Below are 13,420 nucleotides of genomic sequence, written 5' to 3'. Positions count from 1 at the left end.
ATTTCCAAAAAAATTAGAACTAATAACACTGAATAACACAATAAAAATGCACCAACTTGGATAGCAAATAAATAAAAGACACAGTAATTTACAATAAGAAAAAGTGTTAACAAAATCTCCAACAAAAAGTCACCAGCAGCCGAGGTTACTCAACAGCGCCCCCGCTGATAAGATAAATAATATGGGCTACTGTAGTTAGGGTAAAACTGGATGAGTGGCCTAGGAGGGAGAGAAACCTAGAGACAGTTTATTCAAATGATACTCAGTAGAACAAGTCACTAGTCACTTTCATGGTGACTATGCTTAACATTTTTGTGTTTCATTATTTTTCAAATGGTTGTTTTCCTGATATTTTCATTAAAAATAAGTTTGTTTATCATCACTGTATAAACTTTCTTGAGAGAAAAAGGATAAGTCAACAAAAAATGGCGTTAAAGGGCTTTTTTAATTCCTTTGCTACCACTTTCGATATTAATATAAATATCATAATCAGGCTACGTTTGGCTTAATTTATATAAACGTATAAATAATAATAACTGATCGCTTGTCTCCAATTCCACATCTCTGTGCATGCACCTAGATAACACATTATTTTAAAAATGTTTTAAAAAATTTTATGTTAAAAGTTTGTATTCTGTTTGATTAACATTGTTCCAATTCTGTACTTCAAAGTTTTGTTCAGAAAAAGTCTTCCATTTCAGTTGCCTGATGACGATATTTATATTAATATTGAAAGTGCTAGCAAAAGAATTAAAAAATCTCTTTAATGCTGTATTTTTGTTGACTTATTCTTTTTCTCTCAAGTAAGTGTGTTGGCGTGAATTCCATTCTATGTTTTTATGTTATTTTATAAACTTTTTGTGACATTCATGTTTATACGAAAGGTTCTGAAATTTGAATATGTTTATGTGATATTTCTGTTTCATGTGAAAGTAGGATTAGTTAGTTGTGTTGTAGTCAAAGCCAGATGTCCTCCTAATAATTTTAGTCCAAAATATAGAAATAGGCATCTCTCTCATATTGTTTGGGTGAGATGCCTAGTGAATTTAATGAAGAGATGCATATTTTTTCTGAAATATTTCATTATGAACTTAATTAAATTTTTCTTTATAATTTGAAACCATGTTTTGTAATTTCTTTGTTGCTCAAACACTATTAAGTGTGACAAATTTAAACATTTGGTGTTTTTTCATCTTTATTTAGTTGATACTTGTATTATATTACACATTTCGGGCTCATTCTGCCCCTCATCAGCCAACTAAAACAATAAAATTCATACAATCAAGGAAATATATATAAAACTATAAAATTACAAAAAATTCATACAGGCCAAATGTAAATTATTTTGTGGTACATACCTCTATATTGTATACAAACTTGATATATATACGGGTAATACAATCTGCTGTATATCCTTCTAGACAAACACCAGAAATCTTACATTTACTTTCACGATACTATAATCCAGTTCTATGTTAATTACAACATTATGAAACTTCCATAAACTATTAATATGCTTTTGAAAATGTACCTCAAAATTTACTATCACAATACTATGACCAGCGAGACGCATATACATTAAAATGTACTCTCCCTCCAGACAATGAGACAAAGGATGAATGCACCAACAGTATGAGAATTTGCATACATCTGTTTCAAATTCAAATATTTAACACAAAACCAAGTCCATACAAATCTATCAATAAACATTGTACCTGAGATCAATGTTCTTTATTTCCATCCCAAAACAATGCCATATTTAACAGAGTTTCAATTATAGTTCGGCTTTTCTTTACAACAGAAAGCATCTTGTCCTTTTTCTGGGACAATAACATAAGAAATGTCATTTAAGTTCCATTTTTTGGTGCACATAAGTTTATAAAAAAAACAAAAGTTACTTCTTGTAAGTAGATATCACACTTAATTTCAGTTTTTTATTGTCCTGCTGTTTCCAATACTTCAACTATGTAGTTTGATACAAATTTGCATAATCTTACATCATATAGTGACTGGTTCTTTATTAAATTTTTATTATTGCAGATTTATAACCAAGTTATCATAACAATTATTGTAAATCAGTTGTTATGGGATATAAAAATAGCTTAGACTATTTTTAAACCTTTAAAATTCTTTTAGTAGTATACGTATTCAAATACATGTATCATTCAATTTAAAAAAATTTCCTTTTATCATAACACTTTTAACCAGTTTTCGTTTATTATAATGCTCAGATTTTTATTTATACAATTTTTAGTTTTGAGGATTTCTACACTTTCTTTAAATTTCCTGTTGATATAAGTTTAGTGGATAATACGCGTATCAACCAAATAAAGATGAAAAAACGCAAGTGTTTAAATTTGTCACACTTAATAGTGTTTGAGCAACAAAAAAAATTAATTAAATTTATTAATTTTCAATATCTACTGAATATAAAAGAAGGAAATTGATACCAATAGAGGAAAATTGACTGAAAAGGACTTAGTTCTTCCAGCTGAAACAGTAATTTAGAAGACTAGTATGTACTATCAATTAAGCAAAGAGTTTAACATTTCTCATCGTACTCTTCACAGAAGACTTAAAGATAGTAATTTAGCAAAGCAAGCTCTTGTATTATATTCAATTTTAGATACTCAAAATGAAAAATAAACTTATCATATAATTAAGTCACAAAATTGAGACAAATAGAGCCAATAGGATTTGATGCAGGATGTGCAAAAATATTACAGAGTTTAATTTGTGTGGAAAATACAGAGAGTGCAAACTGTTGATTAAATTAAATGTTAAATAAAGTAGGCATCTCATCCGTAAGCATTAGGCAACTCTCCAGGAAGTACAGGATAGATGTCCAAAATGGACAAGTATCATTTCATTGCTACCACTGTCACTTTGAGCTTTTATTTAACTTTGTTCACTTTTATTAAAAGAGAAAATATTTAATGCATATCCAGCCAAGGGTTATTTTTTTTGAAAACTACAGTTAAGTTAGTTATATGTGTTGATAAAAACTATAGGCATCTCAAACCAATTTTACCCTATATTTTAATTATATATGCTACATATACTTTTTGGTATTTTCACATTCCTAATGCAAAATTTGAAGTTTACATAATCCATCATATTCTTCATTTTATAATGACCAGGTTAAAATACAATATGGCCTCCGACATGTACCTCCAAATAGTGGACACCTCTATACAGTGGACAAACTTCTCTGTCTCACCGGTGTCCACTATTCAGAGTTGTACTGTAATAGGAAAGAAAATCATATTATAGAGAGAACTCATTGCCTCTGAGTTCATGCTTCAATTACTCTTTGCAATCTTAGCAAATGACTGCTAGTAGGTAAGTCCAGTATGTTTGCACAAAATATGTTTGGCCCACAAAAGCTTTTAATTGAAAGTAACTCCTACATACAGTCGACCCCCCATAACACTGTTGATAATTCTGTTTTATATGAATTCCATGTTGTACGAGTCACTTAGATTTTACAAATATGTGTGCCAGGCTATGAATGGCTCACTTATTTGTAAAATCTAAGTGACTCATATAACATGGAATTCATATAAAACGGAATAATCAACAGTGTTATAGGGAGTCGACTGTACTTAATATGATCAACTATCTTTACAGACTGGTTCCTGATTTTAATTGTCATCCCTCTTTTATAAAGGTGAAGGATCCTGGATTACTAAAAACTATACCACAAGTTTTGTCTGGATTAAAAATGGATTTATTTTGTTTGTCCACTCAGTAATCCTAGTAATGATGCTGTAGCCCATCCTCTAGATCTACTCTTGAATTATCTCTAATCAAAATCAGTGCATTGTCAGCACAGGCAATTGAGGCATGTTACCCAAAGTTCTAGGAAAGAAAATCATTAAAAAGGATGTTCCAGAGGATGTCTGCAAGGTTTGGCTTGCAGATATTTTCTGGAGACTATGCTCAAATTTTAAAACCACCAGACTGAAGAAATCACATATTTATTTGATAAATAATCCCTAATAATGCCATATAAAGACACTGGACAGTCAAAATTTGTCAGACAATATAGGATCAGAAACCACCAATAACTGCTAAATAAAAAAAAATTACCTTCAATTTTATCTTAACTAAAACACACAATAAATTAAAGCCAGAGGGGAAGATAAGTAAAATCCAAAGTATAAATAAGATTATTTTAAATTTTACTGTTTAGTCTGTTTTTTTTTTTTTTTTTGGTGTGTGTAGCTCTTTCCGCCCTGTGGGCACTAAGAGGGCCTCTTTTTGCAAGCCCATTATGGGTTCGGCCAGGCCCACAATGGGGCTGCCAGGTGGTGAGGGACAGGGCCCGACATATCCGAACGGACCACCCCCCGAAAAATTCCTGGGGATTTTTCGACCCATTCGGATTCGAACCCGGGTCCCCCAGAGCGGTAGGCTGCCACCTTGACCGCTCGGCCATCCGGCCGCATATTTAGGATTTAATTATTTCAGTCGAAGCGGTAGGCTGCCACCTTGACCGCTCGGCCATCCGGCCACACTGTTTAGTCTGTTATGACTGTTACAGATTGTTAAAAGCCATTAGGTCCAGTATAACAGATGAAAAGTTTGTTAAGTTGTCAGAGTACTAATCAATAGCATAATTCAGTAGAATTTTCTGCAGGAATTGTTTATGAAAAGATGAATCCAGTGGTACCTCTTGTGTTATTGCACTTATGAAGGGTATTTTAAACTCTTGTATTAATAATGATTTTTAGAAAAATCATTACTATTCCAAGAGCTATAAAATCACCACACAATTAAACAATAGCAGCTCCCTCTTCACTGCAGAAAATGTTGAAGACATGATCATGGCTATTGTTGAACAGGCAGTAGTGTCATTTACCCAGTAGTGGATAATTTTAAAATTAATATTTTTCTTTGCAAAATCCTTTTCTGCATCCTTTGAATGGCATGTACACAAATTTTGATATCAATTAGCTTGTTAGTTGGAGCTACAGAGACCTCTGAATAGGACAGCTTTGATTATGATCATCTGGTACTTGGGAAACTTTCAATGATGGCATAAATTTTCATAAACTCAAATACTACATTCTATAAAAAAATATTTACAAGAACCTTACTTCATTTAAAAGACCTGTTACATCAAGGAGAAGGAGTGCACAAAAACTAGAGGACGACAATCGTTTTTCAGATATTTATTGTAACACAAATCTGTATGCTAGTTATTCAGCATTTTGGCTCATCATTCCTCCTCAACAGGTTACAAAAACTTCATCTCAAATTTAATTTAAAATTATTTTACAAAAATATTAAAGTTATCTTATTCATTTCAAAATTTTCTCTTACCCACGAGATTGAATACAGTTTGCTTGTATCATATGTAAGCATGTAAGAAGCCAGAGTAAATTATTACATCCAATAGTGCATAAAACCTATGATTACAACTATTCTATAAAAATATTTTATAACAATTTTCTTTTTTGGTAAAACTATTAAAAACAGCCATTAAAAGTTTACCAAATTTACCAATAATTCACCACATTGTTTTTTTTTCATTTCTTTCCATTTTCAACATGAACACTGAAAAAGCATTAATATCCACCAAAGTTTAATCAAAAGGACACTATTTCCATGGCTATTTAATTTTAAATTAATCTATTTACACACCATCTCCCATGATATTGGATGCCATAACTTATCTATAATACATCTTAAATTAATCACTTATTTTATTATCTTTATTTTCAATATTTTTAAATGTTCATATAACTGTCTTTTATAATAATTCTATAATTTTTAGATCCCCTCTCACCAAACATTATCATCATCTATATTTGAGATATGTTGACAATATTCAACTAGCATGGGAAGATTCCAACAAAGAGTTACTGGATTTTATATAATTACTGTTGGCTATTTTCCTGACTATTTCATTTACTAAAGAGGAGGAAAAAGGTGCAAAGATTTCCATTTTAGATCTGCTCATATATAATCTCCCAATGGCATCTTATTTTCTGTATATCATAAATTTGATAAACTGCCTTACATCATTCCTTCTATGGCTTTCCAACCTTCCAGGTACAAAACTTGGCTATTTAGTGCTGATACACAGAGTGTTCTTATATCCTTCCACTCAATCACTTGTAGATGATGAGCTTTCCCTTCTTAAATTAGCAGTTTGCAGTGCTGGGTATTCTAGGCCAAGTTCAAATACCTAGTCATCTGGGTCAAAGACATGTTATTTCCACTGTCCACTTTATTGTAAGGAAGAATTGGTTTTTGTAACACCAGCCATTTTGTATCTGGGTCCCCCTTCATTACATATTTGTCAAGTTTTCAAGAAATTTGGCTATATTTTGCCACTAGACCCCAGCCCACGTTACGTAGGATACTTTGTAACAATAGAGACAAAGTTACACTCAATTAAAAATCTCTTAGTATATGCCCTACACTTAAAAGTTTCACTAACTGGGTCAAAACTATTATATTTTGGAACCATTACTGGAATAGAATGTTCTGCCTTCATCTTGCAGAACATTGTGATGTGATAATGTTGTGTGTAATAAATGTACAACAGAACTAACTAAAAATGTGATAGAGAGTAACTTTAAGTAGTTTTGGTCACAAACTTCCCTTCTAAAATGCTTTGGTGACTAAGAAACATTATTCATATGGGAATCTCTTTACATCTCAACAATGTCACCATGTAACTTGCCCATGCTAGATGTACCGTAACTGTGGACAGCACTATTTAACTTCATAAAGCTGTAAATAACATGGTTTATGATAAAACACCTCACAGCATCATTGGTGCTGCTATACATTTATTTTTGTTTATTTACTGTTTATTTTATTATTAAATTATTTTAATTCAGTTTTATTTTTAATGTTTTTCTTTTACATATAATTGTAGTTTTGTAATTTTATAAATTGTTTATATATAATTTTAAATGCCATGCATATGTGAGACAAATGATTTGTAAAAATTTTAGTTTCTATTTTAGTTCTATTTCTAAATTCAAATGTTTTGTTCTCTGTGAATGATTCTGCCTGAAGAGGACAGTTATATACTGTTGAAAGTACTTGCAAAATAAATAATTTTATGTAATGCTGACTGACAAAGGTATTATCTTTCTCTAATAGTATAAATTGGCATGTACAACTATTTAAGTTTTATAATAATTCTCCTTTAGTTTTTATGCATTCCCTCTCCTTGATGTAACAAGTCCTTAAATGAAGTAAGGTTCTCATAAGCATTTTTTTTTTTAAATTCTTAAAATAAGGACATGAAACAATTATCATAATCAAATACTACATGTTTTAGTTATTTTGAAACTTCATTACATAAATGTGACTCCTCGTCTAATTTTTTCTTCTTAAAATAAAATAATAATTAAATTCCTCTACAGAGGACTGACGGATGGTGATTTGTCTGAGAATGGAGACAGCATTGAAGGAATATCTTCTTCGGATATATCTCTGACTTCGTCTTTCTCTATACGGTCAGAGCAGGTTAGAAATTTAAGAATTTATAATTTGAAATTTGTTATGTTAATTGTAGTAATAAAAAGATTACAGCATAATTTTATTTAAACAATTTTAATCCATAATGATTATTATTTTATATTAATTTGAGAATGCTTAGATCACTTAAGTAGACTCTGTCAATACATTTAAGAGTTTACATTAATAACTTTAGTCTAGTGTCATGATTTATTTCAAACAGAATGTGATGGCATCTTGTTGCACTTTATATTTGTCTTTTCAAGTTTCAATAAAAACTTGTTTATATTAAGTAGAATTTCACGTAAAATGTTTGGTTTGGCACTTCTTTTTAATTAATAGTTTTATCTTTGTTTTCCATAGTTTATTAATTAGAATTAATTTCATTGATTCATGTCTTCATCTCTCATCTAACACCATCAAAGATCTTGGAAATTAAATAATACTAATACTCTCTGTGACACACTATTTCATGGATAATAGCACCAGAATAATTACATAATAAAATCTTGAACATCAATTCACCAAAAACATTGATATTTTAACAAAACATTTTCATTCACTCATGTCTTCAAATATTAAGTTCTCAAGAAAACCATTGAAGGAGATAAAGCTGTTAAGGATATTTTATTAAGAAAAAGACATGTGACTTTGCTACTCAAATCTGTAGCATTTTATTTAGTTATTATTTAGAAAAAAATTTGACTTGAAATCCGAGATTATATCTAAGAAATTTTGTAGAGAACAATAGTGCTTGTCTTTTGGGTAACAGTTCACAAATGTTTTGAGTGGTATATTCTTTGAAATATACTCAAGTCAAATGATTGATTTGTTTAACCACATGCTGTAGCCATTCAAGGAAGCATAGATTAGGATGTTTTTTAATTAAATTTTTAGTCTTTGCTGTAACATTGAATATTTTAAAAATGTGTACAGTCCATAACACAGGTCAACAGTGGTTTTGGTGCCCAGGTATTTTGAGCTGATTTCATATGAATTTGATGTCCTGAATTCAAATATGGCATTAGTTTTTGTCTAATTAGGAGCTCTAATTTTTAAGATATAGCATTTTAGCAAAACATATGTTTCAATATCTTAAGTTAAATCCATGGATCAAGTAAAAAAACTAAACATGGAATTGTGAGATCCGAAAGGCCCTGGGTCTAATTTGTGAATTTTTATTAAATATGTTTAAATATAGACACGAAATATTACTTCGTTTTTGTGAAAAAAATATTGTTTTAGACGTGGGAAAAACCAGATAACAAATGTTATTTCCTTTCATCGAAGAGAACATCCTCTGTTTTTCCGTATCTGGTTAAAAATCTTGCTCAGATGGGAAATGGTTACCCCTCATTCATCCCCCTTTCGTCCGTTCTCACGAAAGAGTTACTGGACGATGATTGGACGAAATTTTGAAATAAAAGGGGAGATTAGTCAGAATTCGGGGAGTTCTTCGACAGATCCGAAGCATCTAAACTCCACGCAGTTTTCCTCCTGATGGCCAACGCCCAAAACGGAGTCCGATAGACTAAGTCCCGAGTCTACACTTAGAAGAAGTGATATTTTTATATTTTGTGCACGAATTGATCTCCCGTACGAAAGTAATATGAACCCTATCTACAAGGTGTCCTCTACCTACAGAAACGAAGAAGACGACAACAAACAGGTCGTATGTTTAGAATCATTTTGTGAGCTCTCTCTCTCACTCGCGCATTAGCATAGATTAAGTCGTAGCCTCTAGTTTGTCGCTAAATGGTTGTAATCGAATTTTTGTATTCGTTTGTTTGAGATTTATTAAATTTACTCTTGTTTTATTTTATAAGAATGTCTCCTCAATTTATTCCGAATCAGATCGAAACGCGTGTTAATCCGCGTATAATAAGTTTGATTAACTGGTGTCAAGGAATCCTGACGAACGTCTGAACTTCGCGGTTCAAATCATCTTTGTTTACGCTCTCCTATTAAAGCTAGAGAACTGGTCTTACCGACTAGTGCCCGTAAGTGGCGTAGATTGAGCTCTGCGTCCTTGGCTACTCTCACACTGGTGTAGCAGGAGTGGGGTCTCGAGCTTAAGAAAATTCCCTAATACACTCTCACATCTGGTGTCACGGGAGTGAGTTTGGAATCTTAGTAATATAGTAATATCGTAATAATATCTCACAGTTAATATAATTTATATAAAATAATCAGAGATCTGATTCGGAAGGAAAGACATATAGTCGATAATTGTTGATTTTGACTCGAATCTAGAGAGATAATTTTTAAGATAATTTTAAGTTAATTATAAGATAGAAATAAAAATGGATAGAGATAGAGAAGAACCTCCGCGAGCGACGTTAGCTGGTAATCCAATAACGTTAGGCGGATTGGGTGGAATGATTCCCCTCTTACCGGTCTTCTCAGGGGACGCAAAAGGTCCAAAAGTATCAGAATTTTTCGATACGTTAGCGGATGTGACTAGAGTAGCAGCATGGTCGAAGGCACAGATGCTAGCTGTAGCTAAATTAAAATTGACTGGCATTGCCCGGGAATTCGTGCGTAAGGATCGGCGAGTAAAAGACGTGGAGGATTATGAGGAATTTAAGAAAATAATGATAGAGCGTTTTGAGAAGGTCCCTTACCCATATCGAATCCAGAAATTCTACGCGTGCGTCCAGGCCAAAGATGAGGACGTACAGACATACGCCGTACGACTCCAGGCCTTAGCCGAGGAGGTTGAGATTGAACACGAAGGCGCGAACGAAGCCGAAATAGAAGTCATAAAACGGGTTAAAGAAAAAGAATTGGACGAGAGGTTGAAAGTCCAATTTATGAATGGTGTAGACCTCCGGATAAGAAAAAGGGTTATGTCCAGAGAACCTGAAACCTTCGACCAGGCCTTGAAAATAGCAATAAACGAGGAGAATATAGAGCTCCTCACTTCTCATCCTAGGGGTCTTTTAAGAGTAATAAAAGAAGAGGAAAAATTAGCCGAGATTAAGGAGAATAATTTTAGGGAAACGGAATCTGATCCCGAAGGACAAATGGAAGAAGTAGTTAAGGCTATAGAGGACTTAAGAAATCAATTTAATACATTTGTAAGACAATCCCAGGAGAAGGGAGATAAAGATCGAGGACGAAATATGAAATATTACCGATCAAAGGAACAAGTTCATAATGGAAACCGTCCACAAACAGTCGGCTTCCGTCGGGAGACGTATAGAAATAATACTCGTTATGATTTAGATAATATGAATAGGGATGAGCCTAATAGAACTAATAGATATAAAAATAACTGGAGGGGTGTGATCAATAGCGTAGAAGAATCAAGAAGGCAACACCCCAGGAATTTCCATAAGGAGAGAAAAACACGTCCCAGATATAAAGAAGGAGCAACAAATCCTAAATGGAAGAAAACTTTTTGGAAAGGAAGGTTAAACACCGTTGGTGCTGAAGTTAAGCCTATCGTACTTGTGTACGTTAATAATATACCTATAAAGGTCCAAATCGATGAAGAGGCTAAAAGTACGCTCTTATCATCACGAATCGCTAGAAACCTAGAAAATAAAGCCCCTGTGCATTTCACGATGCCTATGGAGGTGGAAAATAGTCCGGGAAAAACTGTTCTCTTAAGAGGCACAGCACTGCCGACATTTAAATTTAGGGGATTAAAATTTAAAAGAATAGTGAGAATAGTCGATCCAGAAATAACCCTACCCTGTGAGGGAATATTAGGAAAGGATTTCCTTATAGAAGGGAATATCACGATAGATCGAGAAAATAAAAGGATAATTTTAGAAAACGGCAAGGAGGTACATTATTGCTCCTCAAGACCTCCAAACGGAAGTAGTTACCGAGGTAAAACGCGGAAATTCAGACAAAATCAAATGAATAGAAATCGTAAGGAAGTCGATTTGAAGTATTCAGAAGCTAGTGTATTACGCATTGTTCGAGTGTCTCCCCGCAAACTCCATTCAACAAAGAACAAGCATTTAGGGACCATCAGAAAAACGGAAGCTAAGCGCAAGGCCACTAAAGATGAAATAAACAATAGGGCTAAGGATATAAAGTTAGGTCGTCAGAAACAAATTAAGAAGAATAAAATAAACAATAAGGAAATTATCCAGGAGATTAAACAAAAAAGGAGAGAAGAAACAAAGTTAAAATTAAACAAAGAGAAGTCCTTCGATAAGTCTATGCAAAAGATACAAGAAATGTGGGATAATAAGACGATCGAAAAAGTCGATCTTACACATAATGTGGTGGAAAAAGACGAGAAGAAAATCGAGTCAAGTCGTTTTAAAGGCTCCACCATCCCTGAACTTTATAAATTAATAAGCCTATTGATATATTTAATAACAGAGAAGAAACAAAGTTAAAATTAAACAAAGAGAAGTCCTTCGATAAGTCTATGCAAAAGATACAAGAAATGCGGGATAATAAGACGATCGAAAAAGTCGATCTTACACATAATGTGGTGGAAAAAGACGAGAAGAAAATCGAGTCAAGTCGTTTTAAAGGCTCCACCATCCCTGAACTTTATAAATTAATAAGCCTATTGATATATTTAATAACAGAGAAGAAACAAAGTTAAAATTAAACAAAGAGAAGTCCTTCGATAAGTCTATGCAAAAGATACAAGAAATGCGGGATAATAAGACGATCGAAAAAGTCGATCTTACACATAATGTGGTGGAAAAAGACGAGAAGAAAATCGAGTCAAGTCGTTTTAAAGGCTCCACCATCCCTGAACTTTATAAATTAATAAGCCTATTGATATATTTAATAACAGAGAAGAAACAAAGTTAAAATTAAACAAAGAGAAGTCCTTCGATAAGTCTATGCAAAAGATACAAGAAATGCGGGATAATAAGACGATCGAAAAAGTCGATCTTACACATAATGTGGTGGAAAAAGACGAGAAGAAAATCGAGTCAAGTCGTTTTAAAGGCTCCACCATCCCTGAACTTTATAAATTAATAAGCCTATTGATATATTTAATAACCCTATTGTTGGGACAAGTTAAAAAGGCCGATAATACAACGAGAGAAACTCAGGAGATTGAAGAAAGTGAACCGAAAGTAGAAACCTTTAAGAGTAAAGTGCCAGTGGCCGTCTTTGAGAGGCACAAGGATTACCCTATAATGCAACCTAATAAAATTAGAACTCCAAATAAGGGTGCAAATGTTCAAAGGAAGTAAAAATCCGTAAGGTGATAATAAAATATAGGAAATATATAAATAGAAGTTGCAATCCCTAAAGAATTAGAGAATTATCACTTTCCACATTAGTAGATCAAGTTCTTCCCAAAGAAATATCGAAAGTGTTGGTGACTTATGAAGTTGATTTAGAAATAATGTTAAATAGTACTAAGTGAAGGAATTAATGAATCAATGATAGAGTTTGTATATACATATTTAGTGAGCGAAATCCAAGAAAAGAGAATAATATACATTCTGAAGATAAGGGAGTGGCCCCTTATAACAATTAAAATATTTTCTACAGGTGGAGAACGCTCTCCTGAAATTATAAAGACAAGACGAAGCTCATTCCCCATTTACTCACACTCTTCAATAATGAGATTAGACACGAAGATGAGGTCCTCGATTACATTCGTCTTCCAAATTTGCATCCTGATAGACGTAAAATGGAGTTATAGAGCTCAAGAGGTAAACGAATTCGAGAAAGGTGTCATTTTCATTCACAAAGAGAACTTTTTGATGATATCTAGTCATTGGACCTTGATCCATGACTTCGATTTCGATCATTTTGATCAACAAGTAGAGTTTTTTAACACAATCTCTTGAATCTTTAAGAACCATGATCGTAAACAGAGAGCGAGCATCAACTGAGAAAAGAAAGGATCAAGCAAGATGGATCTTACCTACAAATGGATACGAAATACTTATATCATCTTTCTCGGAATACAAAAGAGACTATTATAATTTAAAGG

Source organism: Centruroides sculpturatus, unplaced genomic scaffold (genome assembly GCF_000671375.1).
Source record: "Centruroides sculpturatus isolate CEXI.00-Female unplaced genomic scaffold, Cexi_2.0 scaffold1659, whole genome shotgun sequence".
NCBI classification, from domain to species: Eukaryota; Metazoa; Arthropoda; class Arachnida; order Scorpiones; family Buthidae; genus Centruroides; species Centruroides sculpturatus.
Note: the sequence above shows the minus strand (reverse complement) of the source record.